This window comes from Ursus arctos, unplaced genomic scaffold, assembly GCF_023065955.2.
Source record: "Ursus arctos isolate Adak ecotype North America unplaced genomic scaffold, UrsArc2.0 scaffold_4, whole genome shotgun sequence".
In the NCBI taxonomy this organism is placed as follows: Eukaryota; Metazoa; Chordata; class Mammalia; order Carnivora; family Ursidae; genus Ursus; species Ursus arctos.
In genome coordinates, this window is record NW_026623056.1 from 9,577,191 (window position 1) to 9,601,756 (window position 24,566).

Here is a 24,566-nt window from a genome sequence, read left to right on the forward strand (position 1 = left end):
CCGTAATAGAGGGATATGTCATATTTTGCATATTACATTGTTAAGGTATATTATATATATTTTACTTTGTGGATTATATGTTACATGTCATGTATTATATGGTTATATAAGTTATATGGCATATAACATATTACACACAAGATATCTGTGAATATGTAATATATGCTTGTAATATGTCATATGTTATATATTGTACCATGTGTATGTATCATATATCATATATTATACATTTCTAGAAAATTTTGAGACAGGCAGCATTTTAATAACAAGAGCTGTCATGTGGCATTAAGTAAAGTATGTGTGCTATTTCTAAGAGCTCTTTTCTTACCTCAATTGTCATGCTTTCAGTGATAATCCATAATCATGGTCATCATCTCATCATCTCTCTTTCACTGTGTCTTCTGTCTTCCACAGAAGATTTAGGATTGCTTATAAAAATAAGTGCAGTACTAAAGGATAAGCTAAATAAATAAGGGATATGAGTAAGGGAGGAAACATAGGTAAGCCGAGGGCAAACCAAATGTGCAGAAGTGTTTTCATAATGCTTAACATATTTGCTAGAGTGACCACAGATTCGTGCCTTTGCCTCCATGTTGCAAAGGCAAACAGGGAACAACCACTGCTTGTAAGACAGAAACAAACCTACTCTGGGGACGCACAGGTTTTTCCTGATTTTGAGAATAGAAAAAAAAATGTCTAATAATGCTATTGTAATATGCTCAAAGCACATCAAATTATATTCACGATTCAGTCTAATGGAGTAGCTAATCAACCGCGTGTGTGTGTGTGTGTGTGTGTGTGTGTGTGTGTGTGTGTGTGTGGCTTACTGGAGAGGATACGGTGTAAGAATGGTTCTCATAGAATCATGGGTATTCTTAACAGAGAAAGCCCAGAAGGTCTATGGCTGTCTGCCTATGCTGGGTGTTCTGTGGGACATCGCTCCATACAGTGTAATGTGTGATAAAATGCAGGAGGAAAATATTATTTACACAGATGTTTTAAAAATCTGAACTTAGATAAATTTTAAGCTTACTAGTACTTAGGATAAGGATTATCGGCTACACCCTCATGCTAATCATACTTCATACGGTAACATGTGAAGATACTCTGAGGGAAGAGCATAGAGTCCTTTGCATATACAGAGCTGACAGTAGTACACTCACACATTAGTTTCAGCAAATACTGACATGGCACATCTTTACATGTTTGACAGCTGTCTACATAGATATAAAAACTATATTACATAGTTTTAACAAAACCAGTTAACTATATCTCACTGCAGTTCAGATTGTACCCGTCCTAAACATTTGGGGGGAAGTATTAAATAGCCTACACCAAGGGAGCTTAATTAGCTTGGGAAAAATAGTAAAAAAGTAAATATAATGATTCCATATTTAGTAACCCCTTATCATAAACTATGTGCTATTATTTATCAAACCTAATGAGTGAAGCCTGTGCCGTCTTCTTGGAAGATTGTTATAAGGTACCAATGAACACCTTCCTCATTAATCTCTTACCCAAAATGATTCATTCTACAAATACCTTGGATCCCTGGAGAGCTTTCTGTGTTTTCATGGTACAACTTCTAGTTTCCATCTCACTTACCATTCTACATTTCTTTTTATGCCCCTCTAATTTTTTTGTGAAGCAAGGTTCCGCCTCAGGTGGCACACTTGGTTAAGGGCATGTCAAAACACTGGCTTCGGGGTATGTAGATAGACACTGCTATAGTTTGAGCCAGCAACAACACTTACCACTAGAAACCATACAGCTCAAGTGGTGAAGGACTTACACCTTATGAAGATAGACTTGGTATGACAGCACGTACTCCCAGATGAACCCTTCAGCAGGTTGCAGCAAATGCCAGATCATCTCCTAGATGATAACTATTTTTGACAGCTGTTATAGTAAATTTAACTAAGTAATTATCTAATACCTGTCCCCACAAATACTTGTCTTACTTTTCATCAGATTGAAGTAGTACATAATAGGGACTTAAAAATTTTTGTTGAATGAACAAACTGATCCCTTAATAAAATTTGCCATTCTCTGGTAATGCCTTCAATCTATGGATATTCCTTTAGAATTTTTAGAATTTTGACTCAATACAATAGTACAGATATTTAGTGATTCAACAAGTCTATATGTTTTACTATTCCAAGTTTAGGCCCAATGGTTGACTTATAGATTTGTTATGCCTTCAATAAAGGAAGAAAATTTATCACTTAAAAAAATTATACGTATTTATGTAGTATAGAGATAATGTACCCTACCTTGAACATGCAGTCAACCAATCAGTAACTTTCTTTTTTTCTCATAAACTTTTGAGTCGTATTTTTCTCCTTAGATCTTAATGTATTTCTTCAAGTTGGAATCATTATTTTTATTATGATACTTTAAATATATCTTAAAATAATCTAGTTTTATGGGAATTTTTTTGCTAATTTTCTGATATTTTTAATACTACAAGTTTTGATTCATTTGGAATCTAATATTGTCAACCAAAATATAAACTATCTTTCTCAGCTTTGTGACAGTTGAAATACCTGCTATCAAGGTCATTATCCACAACAAAAATATGTGTTCAACAGGTCAGAACTGAGGGCAGATTCTACCGTGAGTGGTGAAAGTCACTTTCCAGTTAACCATCTGTCCATTATTTAGCACTACTTGAATACAGGAATCAGACCAACTACAAATTTACCTAACAGCATGCTCATTTCATCCACATTTACTCGTGTTACTGATAAACATGTCAGGAGATAATTTGATAACTATATTTCTAGATTCCAGAATCAGACTATTGAAGCCTAGTTACTAAAGTTAAGTAGGAGAGGGTTGCATGATTCAATTGTTGAGAAATTTTAGACAAATAACTTGATAAATTACTGATGACAATGGTGTGAAGAACATCATCTTGTAGGAATGTATCAAATCAATAATAATTAGAGATGATAGTATTCACTATTAAAGCAATAAAATCTGTGTAGTGTAATAAGTATATTTCTACTTATGTTTGCATAGTACCTTATAAACATATTTTTCTCAGCAAACATTTTCCCTCATACATCCTCATCTATATTATTGTAAAAAGAATTTCTTCAGTAAAAGGAATTGTGTTTGATTGACAATATACTGACCACACACAGAAGTATATTTTCTTTATACTTTAAAGAAGTGTACTTGGAGTAACCTTGTGATCCCGCTATATTAAAAATTCTTTCTTTATTAGAGAGCTTCAGTGACTGAAGTGTGTGTGTGTGTGTGTGTGTGTGTGTGTGTGTGTGTGTGTTTAAAAGCACTTCAATTTTTTCCTCTTCCTGATTTTGTATTCAAAATTGCATTTTTTTAAAGTTTTTCAATCCACTGACTCATATTCTTGGAATCTTATGCTTGGAATTATAAAAACTTTTTTCTTAATGCATATCTTTCTCCTGTCCAGAGCACATGACTGACTTTTTTTCAGAAGGCCTATGGAAGCACTGTTCTATAGTTAAATGCAACCAACAAACCAGGTTGCAACCACGTCAGCCTATGCTACATGGGAAGATATTGGTGGAATCAATTTGTCTGGATGAATGCTCTGTTTTCAAAGCTGATATTTCAGATACTCATAAAATTACTGTTTCTTCCCCACTTCCCTCTCCCCCTGCTCCAGTTCTCATTTATATCTTAATGCTATTTTGCTTTCAGTTAAAGAAAGTTCATTGTTCATAAAATCTCTTACATGTTGGACAAATGGTTATATTATACTGTGGTGAATGGATAAAGCTTAAGTAAATGTTCTATCTTTGGCATGCTTTTGGTCTCATTTAAATAGAAGAGGATAATCCAATTATGTCTCTATCCTTTTCAAGTTCCCAAGCTCTTAGGACTGAAGTTTATTTATACATTAGTTCATTTGGTAGTATATTTTCTTATGCTACATGTATACTAAATATCACAAAATGCCAGAAATACAAGCAATGCATAGTAACTATTTAAAATAATGAAAGTAACAGACAAATAAATATCTTAGGTTTCAGTGATGAAGGGAGAAATGGTAATCAAGATAGATTAATGAGATGAATGATCATTCTCCTATGGAAAAGAATGAATTTTCATTTCTAACAAGTGAAGAGAATATGCCTACTGAGAACATAAATAAGAAAAATCAAATATCCAAAACTGAGTGTGAGGAATGTTTGTTTTTATCAGATAATGAACCAGAGCTTGGTGATGAGAATAATAATGATTCCATTACTGATGCAAAGAAAATAAAAGTAGAGTTGAAAATAGTCTCATCAAATCGCTTCCATGTGAAAGGAAGAATCCATAAATTCTTAAGGAAAAAATAGAAAAATCTAAGGATAAAAGAAATGAATGGAACCTATAACAATGTCTTGAGAGAAAGATTGATATTATATGAAGTTTTATTATTATTGGCATCAGATATAGAACTGGTATGATTGAGGAATTCCTTTACAATTTTAGTTCAAATTTCTCATACTGATCTCAAATGCAGACCATAGTAATAAATCATGAGAGTTTCAAAAACGCTTGTTAAATGAACCAGTTGCTAATATTTTATTCTTCAATGCATCTACTAATCTTATTGAAAAAATTATTAGATATACGTCTAATTTACCTAAACTGAGAATTCTTAAATCTAAGAAAGTATATTAAATTTAGCATACATTTTAAAGTGAACATACACTATATAAAAAGAAAATACAAATTCAAAATATATAATGTATTTATAAACATGAATAAAAACAAATGTCAATGTGTGCAGAGATAGAAAAGAGAGACTAATTTTCCTTCTTTCCTTGAGGAAGATAGGAGAAATGATTTCTATTCATAGCACTGAAATCATGCTATTGTTTCACTTTGTTTGTAAAAGATAGCCAGAGAGAAAATAAATCAGGCATTCTCCTAAATTTTAAGAAGGTGGCCATTAAATTTCATCAGACAAATAACTAAGATTTCAAGACTAATGCTATAATCAGAAAATTGAAGTATATGGGAAGATAAAAACTAGTCTTTCAAGACCCAAGTTTGATAGGTTCTGGAATAGCTTCCAGTTCTACTTCGACTATTGATTAGCCTATGTTTAACCTCAAGCAAAAGCTTTTGAGGAGAGATGGGTATTGAGCACGGCATTCAGGGTATGTGGCCCAGTCAGCTGGTCTGCTCCTTTATTAAAAGTAAAGTCCACATCTTCTTTATCCTTTCATCAGTCGATGGACACTTGGACTCTTTCCATAGTTTAGCTATTGTTGTTAATGCTGCTATACACATCAGGGCGCTGTATATATAATGGAATATTACTTAGTCATCAAAAAGGATGAACTCTTGCTATTTGCAGTGACTTGGTTGGAGCCAGAGTGTATTATGCTAAGTGAAATAAGTCAGTCAGAGAAAGGCAAATACCATATGGTCACTCATATGTGGAATTTAGGAAACAAAATAGACATACATGTGGGAAGGGGAAAAAACAAGAGAGGGAGGGAGGGGGGAGGCAAACGGTAAGAGACTCTTAACAATAGAGAACAAACTGAGGGTGGATGTAGGGAAGTGGGTGGGGGATGGGCTAGATGGGTGATGGGTATTAAGGAGGGCACTTGTTATGCTGAGTCCTGGGTGTTGTATGTAAGTGATGAATCAACAAATTCTATTCCTAAAACCAATATTACACTATTTGTTAACTAATTAGAATTTAAATAAGGATTTAGAAGGAAAAAAAAAAACAAAAAGACAGCAAACAAACAAAAAACAAAGCAAGGTCCAAAGTTAATGCATAAATCCTCCCACGCAAGCTGGGCTCCAAGTCAGACCTCCCATTTAAGGAGATGGTGGTGGGAAAAACAAACAAACTTACCCACACAGGAGGAGAGAAAAGCTACCATAGCTCTCAATTTTAATAGCATAGACTTTTTTTTTTAAGAAAAAATGGGCAAAAAATTTGCTATCTGAGGAAAACCTACAGAATAGATGAGAAGGACTTAGTGACCAAAAGAGTAACCACAGGAAAGAGTGAAGACACAGAGGAAAGGACATTCAAAATAAAATATTTAAATTCATGTTGTCAGCAGATAATGCTTTTAAAAATTAAAATATTGATGAATTAAAAAGTCAAAAATAAGGTCTTGGAAGATAAAATTGAGACAATCTCCAGATTACAGATTACAAAGAAAAGAAAAAAAATTGGGCACCTGGCTGACTCAGTCAATAGAGCATGCAACTCTTATCCTGGAGCCCCACCTGAAAAAAAGTAAAGAAAATAAACTAAAGATATGAAGAGTAAAAATTCAGTGGCAGAGAGGGTAAATTCAGAAGGTCTAACAACTTCTAGAAGAGTGTCAAAATATGATCATAGAGAAAATTGAGATTTAGCTATAATCAAAGATTTACTGAAAGAAACACTCTGAGAGCTGTGTACAGAAAGACAAGTGTTCAGATTGTATGGGCCTTCCAAATGCCACGCTTTTCTTGGAGCTAGGGAAATAGCTATACATGGAACAGACCATAGCCTAGGAAAAGTCCTTTTGAAATTTCAGAAAAACAAGAAAAGAAAGTCTCTAAACCATCTGGTGCAGAAAGCAGGCCACCTCCGAAGACACAAGCACCAACAGAGGTCATTAGCTTTCTCATCAGCACACTGGTGTCAGGAAAAAAACGTGCAGTGAAGATTTTAGAGTTCTCAGGTCACAGGGAGATTTCTGAGAATCCAGAGACAGAGATGCCAGAAGCTATGGCCGACAGTAAGAGCTCATTTTCCAGATCTAGGGATAAAACTGAAGTAGATAGAAAGAAAGTGTTTGTCACAGTGATTTGGTCAATTCTGCCACATTGTGTCTGAGCTTTGTCTGGGCTAAGCGCATGAAGATTCTCACCGTGCTTTCCTTCAAAAAGTGCTAACATATAATACTTCCTAAACATATCGAAGTCTTTCTTCAGTACATGAGAAGCGAAAAGAATCCTTAGCCACTATTCAAGATCCTCCATGAATTGGCCTCAATTTATCATTCCAAATTGTTAAGTTTTTAAAATACTCATTGTCCAAAGTGTGTCAGGCTCTAATTCCTCAACATCTTTGTGTATTATGTTCTTTCCTTTCTGCCCTATGACCTCTTCTCATAGTTTAACATTCGTTTTAAAGGTCATTTTCCCTAGGAAGCCTTCTATGATACTGTTGATTTAAGTTAAGTGGTCTCTGTGCTTCTGTAGCATGTGGTTTATATTTCTAACCCAGGATAAGAGGTACTATTTGGGGTTATTTGAGGGCAAGCATGTGCCTTGTACATTTCTGTAATTATAGCAATTAGCTAATTTCTTAGTCCCAGAAGGTTCTGAATAAGTGTTTACTTGGTGAATCATTAAGGGAAGGGCTGGTTTATTATTTGGGGCTGATGAATAATTGACAAAATGTATTAGAAATAACAGATTCTTGAGCTAATCTTTATCCAGTTCAGATCTTTCTGGATTCTTCAATACTTGGAAGAAGTTTACTTGGGAAGTTAAGAAAATAAACACCCGTTAAAAAAATAATGATTGAATTCATGTTACATAACATTTAACTTCAGCATAACAGTATATGATGAGAAATGGATCCTCTTTTTTGGGTTCTGATACCAATATCCAGTTTTGTCTCAACCAGGAACTATTGACAACACTTAGCTGATGTCTCTGTTCCTGGTCTGATTTGGATTCTTCTTCGGGTTTCACTGATCCTCTACTACATGAACTGAAAATTTTCTCTTCCACCAGATCAATACTGGTGGTTTCAAGGCTCTAATTTTTGTGTGCAGACCATTCTCCTTTAACAACCTAATTGCTTAAAGTGTGCTTTAATTACTTCAGCCAAAAAATTTAATCGATTTCTACAAAGGTTAGCATCTTCCAATAATGCAAATTTCTGACTGAGAATCTAAGCTCAATTGCATCAATTTGCATCTCTGTGTTTTCTGTTAGAGAGATCCACTTAGCCCAAGCCTCACATCCACAGGACCTCAAATTTAGGCATCTAATTTTATATTTAATATAAACCTTCAAAGTATCTAGTGGATAATAAAATTCCATTGTACTTTGATTTGTTTGTGTATATTAAATGCATGATTATTTTAAATGTAAACATTTAAAATGTTCCGCGAGCTTTATATCCCTTTTTTTTAATTATTTCTTTATTTTTTAAGCTACCAGGAATTTCTAAGAATTGAGTATGTACAAAAAAAATAAAAATAAAGAATTGAGTATGTACATGTTTTCTCAACTGCAGAGAGACCCTCTATGGTCCTTTATTTATGCTTTCTACTTAACCTGTATGATCTGCTGCTTTAAAAGAAAAAGAAGGGTGGGGCACCTGGGTGGCTCAGTCAGTTAAGCCTTAGACTCTTGGTTACAGTTCAGGTTGTGATCTCAGGGTCATAGGATTGAGCCCTGTGTGGGGTTCCATGCTCAGCAAAGTCCTCTCCCTGCTCATGCTCTAACTAACTAACTAAATAACTAAATAACTAAATAAATAAATAAATAAATATCTTTTTAAAAATAAATAAATAAAAGTAAAAGAAGGTTATATTCCACCCACTTACATGGGAAATAGGACTTTCTGTTTGGATTTGACTTGAAAAATTTTGCCATTGAATAATGTTACTATATCCCCTTTATAACTGCCTGAAACCATCCCATTTTGGGGTTTCTTGCTTGATCAATTTATGCTCACAATGTGTGACGATCAAAAGTAGAATTGTTAACATCACTTTTTGCTAGTCTGTCAAGAAAAATTTTCTGTACATTGAAAAACATAGAGTAAATATTGGAAAGAAGTTAATGGAGCCCAACATAGAGATGGTTCAGTTGTTCCAGCTGGAGTTTTCATATATATAATTTAGCATAGAAAATTCAAAAAATGAAGTAAGTAAAAGGAAAACTTCCACCTGTACATCCAATTCCAATCCAATACCACTGGGTTACATTTTGTCTTCCCCTTTCCATATTGTATATTTCTTCTCTGCTAGTACCCTCTATGACAAGGTCATGACCATAACCTTGGTACTGCCACCATACAGGCCAAGTTCTTACAACCCCTAATCCACTTCAAAGGCCAGCCAAGGAGGTGTTTTGTTTTTTAAAAATTACTTTGGTAGACTCTTAACTGCTATATGCCCCCAATTCTGGCAGACTTGATTCTGCCTTTTAATCAAAGGAATTTAGATGGGTATACATTTCTTGAGTTATTTCCACTTTGCCTTAAAACTTCTTAAACAATGGTCTAATTATTTTTTCTTGCTTTTTTTTTCTGTTTCTTACTGGATTATTTATAAGGCTTCTTTATTACTGAAGTTCTTTTCAATTTCACTAAGATATGTCTTATATTTGATTGCTATGTGTATCTTTTTACCTTTCAAATAAAGTTTTTAGTTTGGGAAATATTTCTTCTATTTCATTTTGAATATATATTTTATTGTTTCATTAGAAGCACAATTTTGTATGTGTTAGAATTCATTTGCCTATCTTTCCTATTTATCATTGTGTAATTTTTTTTATATATGCATTCTTTTTCTCTTACTACTTTGATGGTTTCTTCAGGCTGATTATTACTTTGACTATCATTTGTGTTCTGTGTACTTTTGGTTGATTCTTTTATGATTATTTTGTTTTTCCATTCCTTTCCTGAGCTACTGAGTTCTATCAGCTCATTTTTCTCCTTATTTTTTGCTATTTTGATGGCTTATTTGTTTTATTTTTCCTCTGTTCTTTAATCTCCCTATTGTCTTTGAGAATGATTTGTATTTCTTTTCAGATTTCTATAGTAATTAATAATAACTCACATTTATGAACTCTCTTGATGTTCCAGAAATAGTTCTAATCACTTAGTTCTTATTTTGTAATTACTACTCAAATAAACTTAGGCGAGTAGGTACTATTCTTATATTATTTTATAGGTAAGTAAACAGAAATAGTTCATAACTTAGTTATGAGAGCCTTTCTATTGGATCAGGCACTTGCTCAAGAATATTGAAAAAAGAAGAGAGTGACCTAGTGTAAGTCAGAACTTTGGTTTAGGGACCATGACTTGAAACATTCTCTTATCAATACTGTTTGCTCTGGAGGCACATCTCTCAGTTTTGGTTTTTAGCATCATAACGTGAAAAAGTGGAGACTCAGTGTCTCCAGCTTCACGACTACCGCTATGAAAAGCAGTATTACCATCTTCAACTCATCTTTGCTGTTTCCATGTGCCAATGCATAAACAAAAACTGTGTGTCAGCTTGGCTTGATACGAAGCAAAATCAGTAAAGGGAAAAGGCACATGGGGCAAAGCCCAGATAAAATCAGCCTCAAGCTTCTTAAAACTCCTCTCTCAGTGGAGTCATGTAGACATGAGTAAGTCTTCCAGCAGTGACTATGACAACATATTAAACATGTATGAGATATGGTCACATAAGCACCCTTGACCTAGCATGTACAGAAATTCCAGATTCTCAGAAAGAAGGCAGGTGATCAGCATAAACCACACTGTTTACACAGATAATTAAGGTGCCGTGAGCTACTACATTGTTCTGGGAATGATGGGAATCCCCCAAAATCCAAATTCCCAGATGCTAGTTATAAAATCAGGGCTTTTTAAGAATAACAGTCTTAAGCTTACTTTGTTAACTCTTTCCTTCGCAGACATAAGCAGCAAATGATCATGTATTTGTATTACTTTACTACAATAATTACTTAATGACAATTCAATGATTTGAATTACATATATTACCTCCCTTTCTTGACTAAAACGTCTTCGAATGCATCATTGAATTCTAAACAACTTTTATTGTAATGAATCATATTTAGTAGGGATTCAATAAGATCTTAAGTAAGCGAATGAATGAATCAATGAATGAATGAATTTGACTAATGTTAATGCTAAAATAGATTTTCATTCTTGGATTTGAAAGGGAAGAATTGTTTTGTGAAGCAAAATTAGAGTTGTTCTGTATGTTGACCTCAAAATGTAAACTATGTTGAAAGGGTCAGAAACAGTTAATCCTATTGTAAGAGTGCTCTATGGTGACAGATGGTAGCTACACTTGTGGTAAGCATAGCATAATGTATAGAGATGTTGAATCACTATGTTGTACACAGGAAACTAATGAAACATTGTGTGTCAACTCTACTAAAAAAATTGAAAGAAAACAATATGAAAGAAGGCTTTCTAAATATAAGAGCTGCCTACAGACAGAATCCTGTTCCTTGGATATCGTGAGTTCAAACACAGATGACTGGTAGAATGGATGTTTTAGTTTAGGCATTGGTTGGTTAATTGGTAGGCTACAATAGATTGCCCTTAAAGTTTATCCTGGCAAAAATCCATGACAAATTATTGATCTCTATCTAGTTTATCAGTGGTGCAGATGAGTTTCGGGACAGGATGAGCAAATGTCCTACTGCCAAATGTGTAATCAAGCTAAATCACCTGTTAGAGATTTTCCTACCATGCAAAGTATAGTAAATGATTCTGGGAAAAAATTTTTTTTGAACATCAATTGGCCAGCTAATTTATTTATCAAAATTTAGGATAAGTAGTTAAAGAGTGGTAGAAATCAGTGCAAGGGATGACTTTCTGAAGATACTAGTTATCTATTACTGCATGAAAAGTTTCCCATGAATTTAGTGGGATTTGCATAGTTACTGTGGTTTAAAAAATAACATTTGTTATCTTGCAGTTTATGTGGTTTAAAAACTTGTGAGTGGCTTAGCTAGTTGGTTCATAGTTACAGGTCTCTCGGAAATTTTAGTTAAGATGTCAGCTGAACTGCAGTCATCTGCAGGCTTAATCAAGGCCAAATCATCTACTTCCAGACTGGCTCACTCAGGTGGCTATTGCAAGAGGCTTCATTTCTTTGCTGGCTCCTGGCAGGAGGCTCAGTTCTTCACTGTATGGCTCTCTCCATAGGCCTGATTGAATATCCTTATGACATGGCACTTGGATTCTCTCAGAGGACCATTTAAGAAAGAGATGAAGGAGAAAGCCATAGTGCTTTTTATGACTTGGTCTCAGAAGTCATACATTATCACTTCTGCCATATTAGATTTTTTTGTTGTTGAGTCACTAAGTCCAACCCATTCTCAAGGGAAGGGGAGAGGGCATTCTCCACTAATTCTGATTTTTAAAATGACAATATTTCTACATACAGCTCCCTTGATGCTACTATAGTTCAACAGCAGATATGTAGTCTATAATTCAATTGTCTACCAGTGTTGACATCATCCAGTTCTTAAGTATGTTAAAATTTGAGTTTGTATCTTTTCAAGGACTTAACAATACTTATTATTTGAATATTTCCTAAATCAAAATCACATAAAATATGACACAATGTACCAAATAACAGGGTAAAATGTATAACATTTATCTTTATTTAAAAGAAGCAATCACTTTATGAAACATCTGGAATACAAAATATAAAGAGAAATTGGATTAATTTCACTAAATTTCTCAAGCCCTGATTGTTAAGTTTCAAAAGTAGGGAACTCATTGTAGTAACTAGCACAGCCTGACCAGGACCCTTAAAAATAATCTCACGAGGAAAGGAGAGTCTAAACTAGTGATTCTGGCTAATGCATTACCCTAACAGTTTGTTGGGAGTGGCTTAGTTCTTTAGAGCTCGGCCTGCCTCATACTGTGTTCTACTTTGAGGAACAGGAAAAGCAATCAGAACCTAAGAAAATTGTGAGTGTAATCCCTAGTTTGGGGACCCTTGGAGCTTAAGCATTGATACAGAGCATCAGAGGCTCACTATAGATTATAAAAATGACTATGGGACCAGGCAGTTCCAAGCTTCTATAGCCTTATCTATGGTCAGGAGAAACAACCCAAGCAGGGGACTTTCTGGTTGGCTTATAGAAACAGGACTCTGCCCTCACCTTTGGATGGCTTAAGCACCAGATTCATAAGCAATGATGTGGAAGGAGTGGGTGAAGAGAGATACTAGACTTCCTACAACCAATACCAGTGGATTCTTAAGCATTAGAAATATAAAAGATGAGAGCATATTTACAATCTAAATTGATAAGTATATAGGTATAGTATTACATTGTAACAGTTTGTCAGGTGATATGATATGTAAACTCTAACACGAGCACTGTTTTTTTTTTGTTGTTTTTTTTTAAAGATTTTATTTATTTATTTGACAGAGATAGAGACAGCCAGTAAGAGAGGGAACACAAGCAGGGGGGAGTGGGAGAGGAAGAAGCAGGCTCATAGCGGAAGAGCCTGATGTGGGGCTTGATCCCAGAACGCCAGGATCACGCCCTGAGCTGAAGGCAGACGCTCAACCGCTGTGCCACCCAGGCGCCCCTAAGACGAGCACTGTTTTAATAGGTGGAAATTGTTTTTTTTTTTTTTTTTTTCAAGATAGAAATAAAAATTTACCAAAAAAAAGTGTGAGGAAAATAGGTTTTTGAGAAATGCAGCTGACTCTTTTTTGGTACTAATCATGTGTTGTCCTTACTTGTATTTTAGATGAGGAAGAGATTTAACATCTGTTTTCTTCTTTATGTATCCTTAAAGGTCTGAATGAGGCCTGTCATGAAGAACTCAAAGAAGGTAGTCAGTTATAATTTAAGACTCAAGTATAATGAAAAAGGGAGAAATTACAATTAAGAAAATCACTTCAGGGGCGCCTGGGTGGCACAGCGGTTGAGCGTCTGCCTTCGGCTCAGGGCGTGATCCTGGCGTTATGGGATCGAGCCCCACATCAGGCTCCCCTGCTATGAGCCTGCTTCTTCCTCTCCCACTCCCCCTGCTTGTGTTCCCTCTCTCGCTGACTGTCTCTATCTCTGTCAAATAAATAAATAAAATCTTTAAAAAAAAAAAAAAGAAAATCACTTCAAGTCACTATGGAGCCTATTTCTAACGACTATATAACTGGTATAACCTCTGAATTTCCTATTTATTTTTACAGGTTATTGCAGGAGGTCTGCAATATTAGGCAAACCTGCACCTGAATGAAATTGCTGAATCAGTTATGCTGTTTTAATAGCACATCTAGTGAATTGAACAACTGCCAAATCACTTTAGTTTTTCAGGAAAACCATAAATATTCATCTTAGACTGAGTCTTTGCACACAATCCAAATTGGAGGATTTAGGTCATTACCCGATATTTCAGACCAGAAAACAAAAGAAAATAGATTTTTCACCTGAGATATTCAGATAATAAAAGCCAAGGGAAATGTTTTCTCTTTAATTATCCTGGTATTTTCTTTCATCCTCAGTTTTAGGTTCAGATTAATTCAACACATATCTGTCTATCGTACAAGGCATTTAACTAGATATTGTTGAGATATGGAAACAAGTAAGACTCAATCTTTGTCTGGGAATATATGGGGGTCAGGGATGGAGTGGAAATGGCTACCATTTTTTGGAGGCATGCTATACATCTGTAGTTGTGTTAGTGACCTTTCTTCTTCTTAAACCAATTTCTACCACCTCTTAAAATTTGTTAAGTATTATTTTTCCTATTTTAGAGCATACATCTGAGACTGTGACTGAACTAAGAAACTTGCATATCTTGTAAGTGACTAAGCTTGGATGAAAATTCAAATCACTCAGTTTCCAGAACTGACAATGAACAATTTTCTATTGATGGTCAAGTCAATCACATGTAAATGTATCTGTAAGAGTAAACATTCATTGAACAGATACTCAATTGGAATTCATAATCTCAGCTCTCACAATTTAAAGAACTTTTTAACAATGGGGGTAATATATAGTTATTTTATGACAGTATCATTACTATTGTTTATGTTTTAATGTTACACTTCCTGTACAAGTAATCCCAGAGTTATATGTAATTATCTGATCATGATGTACATTTTGTCTACGTTCCCATTTTCTTTACATGCCACATGGATACTGAACACTGTAACGTATGAAACCAATTATTTTAGATAAGTAAAGTTTAGAGAGTTTAAAGTGGGGTTTGTGGGTTAGATGACAAATTCTGGAGACTCCCATCTGAGTTACATACAAAAATATTTTGCTTAACTAATGAACAGATAAGAAGGAGTAGGCCAAATGGATGTAACAACATCTTATCCTCTGCCCTAGTGTAGCTATGCACAATGTTGTGCCAGCAGTTTTAAATCAATTAGTTATAGAAGCCAAATGCAAATAATTATCTGATTTTGAACTCCTTAAGTTTAATTCTGATTAGGTTTTATCATGGAATCGAGGCATTATAAAGAATCACCACTATAAAAGAATAGATATATAGATAAGGCAGCATCTGACTTTGATTCATAATAGTCTTGATCCAAGTATGGATAATTTACCTCATCATGGTTACCAATGAAATTATTTATGCAACCCACACATATAAGGACACTTCTTCTTGTTGTCCATGACTCAAAGAATTGGATGTTGCTGATTAATACAGAAGTTTGAATTCTTTCATTATCCTCTTCATTTCCAAAAAGCCTTGGGTATAGACTAAGGACATGTTCTTTGTTTGTATGTATATCTTTATTACATAAAGAAAATCAACCACAACATGATTCCCCCAAAATTTGGCTGTCTCAGGGGTGCCTGGGTGGCTCAGTTGGTTGAGCATCTGGCTCTTGTTTTCGGTTCAGGTCATGAACTCAGGGTCATAAGCTCAGGGTCATGAGATCTCGCCCTATTGGCCTCTGTGCTCAGCAGAGAGTCTGCTTAAGATTCTCTCCCTCTCCCTCTGCCCCTTTCCTGGCTTGCCCTTGCCCACACACTCTCTCGATCTCTAAAACAAACAAACAAACAAGCAAACACACAAACAAAAAGTTGGCTGTCCTGAAGAAGTAGAACAGCTTTCATGGAAACAATGTTTTTATTCTCAAAAACTTTAGTGGGAAACAAATGGCACCAAAGTAGCGACTATGCATAACATAAGCATGAAAATAATAATACTGAACCAATGCACTGTAAAACATTAGCATTCCATGTTTATTCAACATACTGTTAGTGTAAATTATGACTTTGGCAGTATAGGTCATCTGTTTCTATTTGCTATCTGGGCTGCTGGGACTTCCAGGTGTTCATCAGAGCTGATCTACCCAGTTTCCATAGTGCTCAAACTGTCTGTAGGTACATAGCTGCCCACCTAGAACGCATTCTGTAGTTTCACCTCAAGTTAGATGTGATTGTGTGATGAAACTCAACAATAGGGCTTGAGTGAGTGTATCAAGGACCCCTTTGGATCTGGGCCTTTAGATGGAAGACACTTTCATTACATACTCTCTTTCCCCTTCCTCTTGGTAGATATATTTGAGGCAGTATCTCATCTTCTGCCATGAAGAAGAAAATACTGCAGGAGAAATTAGAGCAAAAATGACAGAAACCTGGCATTCTGACAGAATGAAACAGAGATTCCCTGATGATCCAGGCCTTTCACGTAAGGACTGCACAGAAAAGACAGGGAAAAAGTAGCTTTTTATAGTTCTCATACTTTCGGATTTCAATTGCAGTAACTTGTCTGTCACCCTAACTAAGGTACATGGGAAAGACCCCGCCTTAAGCTCTGATTTCCTCATTGACTAGGGATACTGGACTAGAGGGTCTCTAAAGTCACATCAAAATCTAATACTCTATGAAATTGACTCTCTTCTTCTCTGACAAATTGTTGTTAAGAAGCTGGAAAATAAAACCTGGAAGAGATCCATATTAATGAAGCAATTGCTATACAAATATGGAAAGTGGTTCCAAATTTAAAGAGCCAATGTAGATAAGCACTGATATGGTGTTGACAGACTCTAGTCCACTTACATTCCTTTATTGAACAGAAAAATTCCTGTAGAGATCCCACAAGGAGACAGGCTTCAAATCATTACTCATCACCAACCTTCTCTTTAGAGTTATAAAAAATTGAACATGCAGTGCTATGCAGAACGGATTGGAGAGGATTATAGAAATAAGAGTGAGGAGTTTGTACAATAATTCAAGAATGAGAAGCTCCCAGACTGTTAGGAAGATAAAAGTGGATCAGAAGGGACATGACTTATGCTGTAGGGCCTGACTGCCCATATAGGTACGCCAATGATGAAATTTACTGGTGATTATGTGATCTTAGGCAAATGACTCCACCTTTCCAAATCTCAGTTTTCTTGTCGGTAAAATGGGTGGGAAAAGAGAATCTACCTAAGAATATTGTAAGGATTAAAAAAAAAAAAGGCAGTGTAAGTAAAGAACTAAAGTGCCTGGTGACAGTAAGAGCTTAATAAATGAAAGTTGCCTTTGTTATGAGAAAATGTCGTTATTCGTGGTAGTAAAAATATTATAAGTTATCAAAGATATTGTGTGCCCAAACATTGTAGAATGCAAACACCAAGTAAAACGAGATGAACAATCCTCAAAGGTTTGCAATTGCCATATATAACAAGACTCAAATATGGAAATCAATTCTTAATTAACAGATTAAATGCTACTTCATAGCATGCAGTAAGTATTCAAAAAGAGAGGGCAATGTGAAATGGGGTAGGCTTTGTGGGGAAAATAACATTGAACGACTATCCTAAGGATCATGAAGGCCTGAGCTTACTATGTGTTAAATATTATTCTAAGTGTTTTACCCTCTTGGCTTCTCAATCCTCACAATAATCTTATGTGTGTGTACTTTAATGATCTCTATTTTATACATAAGCAAATTGAGGGATAGAGAGTTCAAGTAATTTGCCCAAAGTTACAGGTGGTATGAGAGGAAAGTTGCAGGAAAACTGGCAGGCCAAAGTGGGGGCCAGATCACCAAGGCAGAAGTGATACTGTGTTCCTAGAAAAGATAAAGGAATGAATGAAAAGGCCATGCTATTCTAGGTAGGGAAGGAAATAAAGAAACCAAGGAAGAAGAGTTTGAGTATGACTTATGTCTGAATCAGAGAGGACACATAGGGGCAGTGACTGCAATTCTGAGAATTCACATATTACAAAATGATATTTTATTTATTTTATTTATTTTAATTTTTTAAAAGATTTTATTTATTTAACAGAGAGATACAGTGAGAGAGGGAACACAAGCAGGGGGAGTGGGAGAAGGAGAAGCAGGCTTCCCATTGAGCAAGAAGCCTGATGCGGGACTTGATCCCAGAACCCTGGGATCATGACCTGAGCCAAAGGCAGGTGCTCAACCATCTGAGCCACCCAGGTGCCCCTATAAAACAATACTTTAATATGAAGGAATGTGATCTTTGTAGAAGCCTTGACTTTATATCATAATCATTAAACAGCGTTGCTTATTTGTTTCTGTAATTATATTAATTTAATCTACACTTTGGCAGACCTGATATTAAGGGACAGGTGGTTCTCTCAGAGTTCCGAATATGTCATTCTCACAGAGTTCTTCTGAAAATGCCATTCTTCTCAGAGACTTTCTGAATGTGTAAAGAATCAGGGCAGGAACTGATAAGCAAGTTTTCTACACTCTAACAGGAATGACATTAAGATATTTCTTTCTTCTCAGTTCATTTTAAAAGAAGTTTTTCTACATGAATAGCGTGAACTGAAAAATGCAAAAATTTTACTTAAAGAAGAATTGATAAGGGCAAAAAATATTACACAGGTTTACAGTGAAGTTTCTGCTTATATTATGAAATCCGCCCCCCCCCTAAAGTTTTACTTTTAACTCAAGTTAATTTTATAAATCAAATACACTCTTGTGGGAAGAGAGATAGCATCTGTGTCATTTTTAGGCAATAGTTTTACAGCTGAATATTTAAACAGTGAGTCTTGGCATCCACGAAGGAGTTTAAACATCAACACTTCTTTAAAAAGCTGACCAAATGACAGTAAGCTGTGGCAATCCTGCTAACTTTTTAAATAAGAAATATTCTGAAAGAGGTCTGTGTCCTTTTATGTCCTTTACATGCTACATTAACACACTGACAATTTCATCTTGATTAAGAACTTTCTCAAATAAAGAGTCTCCTTAGTGGAAAAATGTAAATTGGTGTTTGGTAACTAGATTTAAAATATAGTCATTTTAAAACTAATTTTGGTTATGTCAACATGATGAAAGATTTCCTTTATTTTATAAATATAAACCAGAGTACTCATTCATACTTTCAGAGTAGAACTTAGTATGTATTAGCAAACCTATGTTAAATTAAAATAAAAAATGTTGATGATGTCAGAACTAACAATGTTCATATTCTTGCTGGATTAGTTTTCATAAATATCAAACAGACATCAACATCCATCAGTTTCCTATAATTTAAATGAATAAAAAATCTTTAGTTTATCTTCACTGTTGTTATTGCATTTAAATTGTCATGTGAGTTTTGTTGCTATCATTCTGTTATTAACAAATAAACTGGTATTTGCAATAGAAATGGATTAATTCTTTCAGGAATTGGTTAGGCTCTAGGCCATAGAACTGAACAAGAGAGCAATGATAGTTGCCGAAACGGAACTTCCAATATACTGTGAAAGGTTATTTTAACAACAATAATTTTGAAAATCAGCAATTAAAAAAGACTGGATATGTCATAATGGTGTATTTTGAAAGGCTTTTATAGAAATTTTCCTAAATAGGTTTCATATCTATACTTCAAAGGTTTATTAGGGAGCTATAATTAGGATTTTTTAAATTTCCTTGTATTTATTTTTTAATTTTTAGATCAGAGAATTAGAGCTTTTCATTTCCTATTCTGATTTCCTTTTATGTGAAGTACCTAAATACAAAGGTGCCTAGAACGACAGAGTGTTTAGAGGGGGGCTATGTTTGAGTTCAGTCCAGAATCCTTCAGACTTATGGAGATTTATGAAATGCACGCTTAAATGCTGAATTCTTATAATCAAGAGTAAGAGCTCAAAAAAGTCTTTAGCACTTACAAAAAATGTCCTGCTTCCAGAGATATTCCTATTCACATTATTCCAAATAATAGAAAACTATAGATAAACTAAACTTAAACTGTGAGTTAATTTCAATAATTCTAGGTTGTTCTATTCTGAACTATATGCATCTTTCTTTAAACTATGCATTTTTTAAAAAAATTAAATTTAATCCAGATGTTTGGTATTTCAAAAAGAATTTCTATTTTCTCTTCCAGATATACTGCTCAAGAAGATTTACTTTATTCATGGAAAAAGTTGATTGATTTGTCCTCTGCAGAAAAGAAGGGATAGTTGATGCCTATCAAGACACCAGAACTGCAGGGGAGGTTTTAAGAGTGGGGAGGGGGAATCCTTGCCTTGGGCTCTCCTTGATGACTTTTGAAGTTATTGGCAAAACCTCCATACAGAATTCATTCAGCTTTCCCCGTTCCAGGCATATTCCTGTTTCACATTTTCTTGTTGCCCCATCTTTCTGTAGTTCTGTCTGTTATCTATATACAATCCTGAAACTTAATGACCTTTATCATTCTCCGGTTAATTATGTGAGGTGAGACTCTAACTCAATTAGCATATATCATGTAGAGAGTGCTTTATGTATTTCTAACACTGCTAACACTCTCCTGTTCCAAGTTGATTCATAGCAGAGCAGTCAGCAAGTCTTAAGGACTGTTCTCCTGAGATCTATTTATCTTTTTCCTCTCTTTTTTTCAATCAAAAAATTATTTTACTCACTCAAAACTGCAAAAACCAGAGTATATTTACTTATAAAGACTGCTTTCTTATTAAGAATCAGAAGGTTTTTTGTTTATTTGTTTGTTTTTGTTTTTTTGGGGGGGTTATTGTTTGTTCTTTCTGGACTTGGGGAAGATATGTAAATTTTTGAAGATTTAATGAACTTTTCTCCCTAACCTGATCATAAAAAAATCTTAAAAATGATTAAAATCAGTAAATATACTTCACATGTAAGTAATATATGGAATTTTAAACTTTCTCAAATATAAAATATTAGACATCAATGGTGATCTAGTGAAAATAAAATTACTCAACATATACTTAATACAATAAAGATAGAGACAAAAATCTAATTCTAGTGGCATTGCATTCTTCAGCTGTTAAATGATCATGCTATAATGACACTTTTGTCAAAGGGTTTACCGTCTATAGTCACGAAAAATTTAAATGTATTTCAGTATTGGTAATATAGGTTTTAATAAATTATAATAGTTTCAAGTTGTAAAGAATTCAAGATAAATTCTACTTACAACTTAAAATTGAATTGCCCCACCCAATTTTCTTAATTGAATAAAACTAAATGCATCACTTACTCTTTAAGGAAATTTTGAAAAGAACATATATGGAAGCAAAGAAAATATTTTCAGATTAATATTTATTATTTCTACCTTGTTTTTCTTGGTAAGAATACTTCTGTGTACATGTATCTTAGGACAGTATGTTGGTATGTTATATAACTCCAGGGGCTGTCATTTAAATGCCATTCATTCCCAGTATTATGTGAATGGTAACCTCTTGGTTGAACATCATGGAGGTCTGCACCAGAAGCTTGTCTGGTTATCGTGAGGCTGATGGATACAGAATCTGCTTTGTCACATGGTATGACTTTAGGTGTATATTGGTATGACTGCCAGGGCCAGCTAAATAATTTCTAGGGCTCACTGAAAAATGTAAATGTAGTGTTCCTTGTCCAAAAAACAGGAACAAAATGTTTTTTCCTTTCTTCCAAGGATTCTCTATTCTCCTGTCGTGGGTTTTTGTTGTTGTTGCTGTTGTTAATTTTCTATTTAATATTACACTTCTCCAGGCATAGAGAAACTCAGGAGTGCAGACCCTTACAGGTATTTGGGTTCTGCCTTGAAACTTACTGCATCGGATTTCACCCCTCCATGTCTCTGTCCCAACCCTCCGCCAAGAGTGGATGGTGGCAGCGGCTGCTGGGCAGAAGCTAGAAGCAGATAGCCAAGAACCCACCCCAAGGGGGTGCTAAGAGGGGAGAACACACATGAGTTCCTAGTAACTCGGTCATTGTCCATTGCATCACTGGGCTTCACTTAAAATATACAAAGTTAAAGATAAATTATTAAGAATTTTAAGACACGACCTCACAACATTAAACCCCAAGACAAACATCCTTCTGAGAACAAGGTCCTGTGTTACCACACTGGTTGAATACATGAAGTAGGCCGTGGTCACTACATAATTTATCATTCAAACCAGCACAATTTTGATAATGAAAGGGGCAAAACTGTAACTTTGCTGGGACAAGAGTCATTAATCAACCTGATTTGGGACAAATTGCGATGAATAATCCACTCTACAGAAAATACAACTGAGATTGGCCTTTAAAAATTAAAAACTTCCTAGGCACCCACTAGTGAAGGTCTAAGGGTGGGGGTGGCTTGAATCTAATGATTCTTGTTCTATCTCTGTATTATTCTCTTCTGTCTGTTCCCCTTCATGTCCTTTCATTCCGAGACACTGACATTATGAAAATGACTGTAGTTCCAATCACACATCTGTTTAAGACAAAATCCAGAAGAACAAACTTCCCTCCAACACACACCCTAGGTACTTCCAGAACACAAAAGGCCATTCTAGAAACCTCAGAAAACCTCCCCTTGAATTGCCTTGACTTAAATTGAGTCATGTGCCTATTTCTGTTATCAAAAAAGATGAATTAATTTTAAGCATTTTAAGCTTATTAGAACCACCCCTGGAGATGGGAGTGGGGCCACTAATGGGCCCCCAATGAAGAGTACGGATATCAAAGAAAATCAAGTTTTATTAAGAAAATTCCCATTAGCAAAGCACAAACAGTGCAGATGCAGAATTGCCAAGTAATAATGTTGACCAAATACATAGATAGACTGATTGTTCCTGGGTGAACAGAAGAGACTGAGTGATATGAGCCCTGATTACATATGCAGTGAGATGTATGGAGGCACAGCTAAGCCAGACAGAGTTTTCAGACAAGTTTGGTGTTCCTAACAAAGCTCTCAGGACCCCTTGTGATTTTTATTACTGCTAATACTTCTCACTACTGTTGAAGAGGAAAATTTTACCTTACATTCTTAAAGGTTTTTTTTTGTTTGTTTAAGTAGAGCCTGAGAATTAAATTGATATAAGACATCCACAGGAGAAAGGCATACAAATTTACTTAATGCAAGTTTTATGTGACACAGGAGCCTTCAAAAGGAATGAAGACTCAAAGAAATGGCGAAAATTACATGCTTTTATATTAGGTTAAACAAAGAGAGGCAATTGTGGAAAAGTAGGTAAACTATGGGGAGAAGCTAAAGTAAGATAAAAGAATTATTTTAACAAAGTCTGTTTGTATAGAATTCTCTCGTTCTCAACTTCTCATCCTTGATGATAAGAATGTTACTTTCCTTCTACAATAGGGGGGACATTTTTCACATGGAAATTCCACCTCCTGCTTTTAAGAAAAAGAAGGAAGGTTAAAGTGTTTTTCTTACATCTGCTGTTTTTCAAGTGCTTTCAACTCAAAAGAGTCAAACTGCCAGAGTGGAATATTTTAGAGTGGTGTTTGGAACTCCTTCACTACCTACCCAACACATAAGAAATCAGCCATAAATAAATACTTGAAATGGTCCAAATGTGTGATGCTCTATTAGTTTGTGCTGTAGCTCAAGTTCCTAGCATTTACCAAACACTTAATACATATGCATTAAATTAACTAAGGACAAAAGCATTATTAGGACAAGAAAGTATCATCACATTTTTACAAAAGTTCAGGAAGACATAATGACTTCAAACTTAGGTGTATCTAGAAAATTGCTTAAAATATATAAAGAAAAACTATTAAAAGTACAGAGAGAAGCTGACAAATTTATCATAGTGATGATCAAGTCTCTCAAAGTCTATCTATAGGTTAAATGTAACTCAAGTGAAATTTCTCCAAATATTTTTCTTTCTAAAACATATATGGAAAAGAAAGGGCCAAGAATAGCTAAGATACATGTGGAAAGGAGCAAGGCCAGATGACTTTCCCTGCCGAATATCAAGATTTACTTTACTTTCATCAGAGTAAAAAAATAGTAGAAAAATTGACCACAATGTAACTTATTACAGCACCGATATTTGGCAAAGATGGTTTTGAAAATTCCTAGGAATAACATCAATCTTTTGCTAACTGATGCCAGAACAATTCATTGTTCATATGAAGAAAAATAAAAGTAAATGCTTACTTCACTCCATATACTAAGGTCTATCCCAGATGGAATAAAAACATCAAGGAAAGTTTGAGAAAATGAGAGAATATCTTTATAACCTTGGGACTGGAAAAGAATTTCTAAACAATTTACATAGACATCTATCATTAAATTTTGACAGTTTCCTTAAAAATTAAGAACTTCTGTTTACTAAAAGACACCACACACACCAAAAAAAATGGGAATAGATTTTCAAACAAGAATTATTATCCAGAATACATAAAGGACTCTTCCAACTCAACATGAAGAAGATCATCAATGGGAAAAGAGATTTATAACATGAAAACACATTTTTCCAAAAAGAAATACAAATGGTGAATAAGCATAAAAAGGATGTTCAATCTTATCCATTATCACAAAATGAAAATTGAAGTGAGATGAGATATTATTTTTCACCCAGTAGATTGATAGATGCTTGTAGTATGGCAATACCAACATTTGGAGAGGACATCGATCAACTCGCACACGACTGGAGTGACAATTGGTTTTTAACCA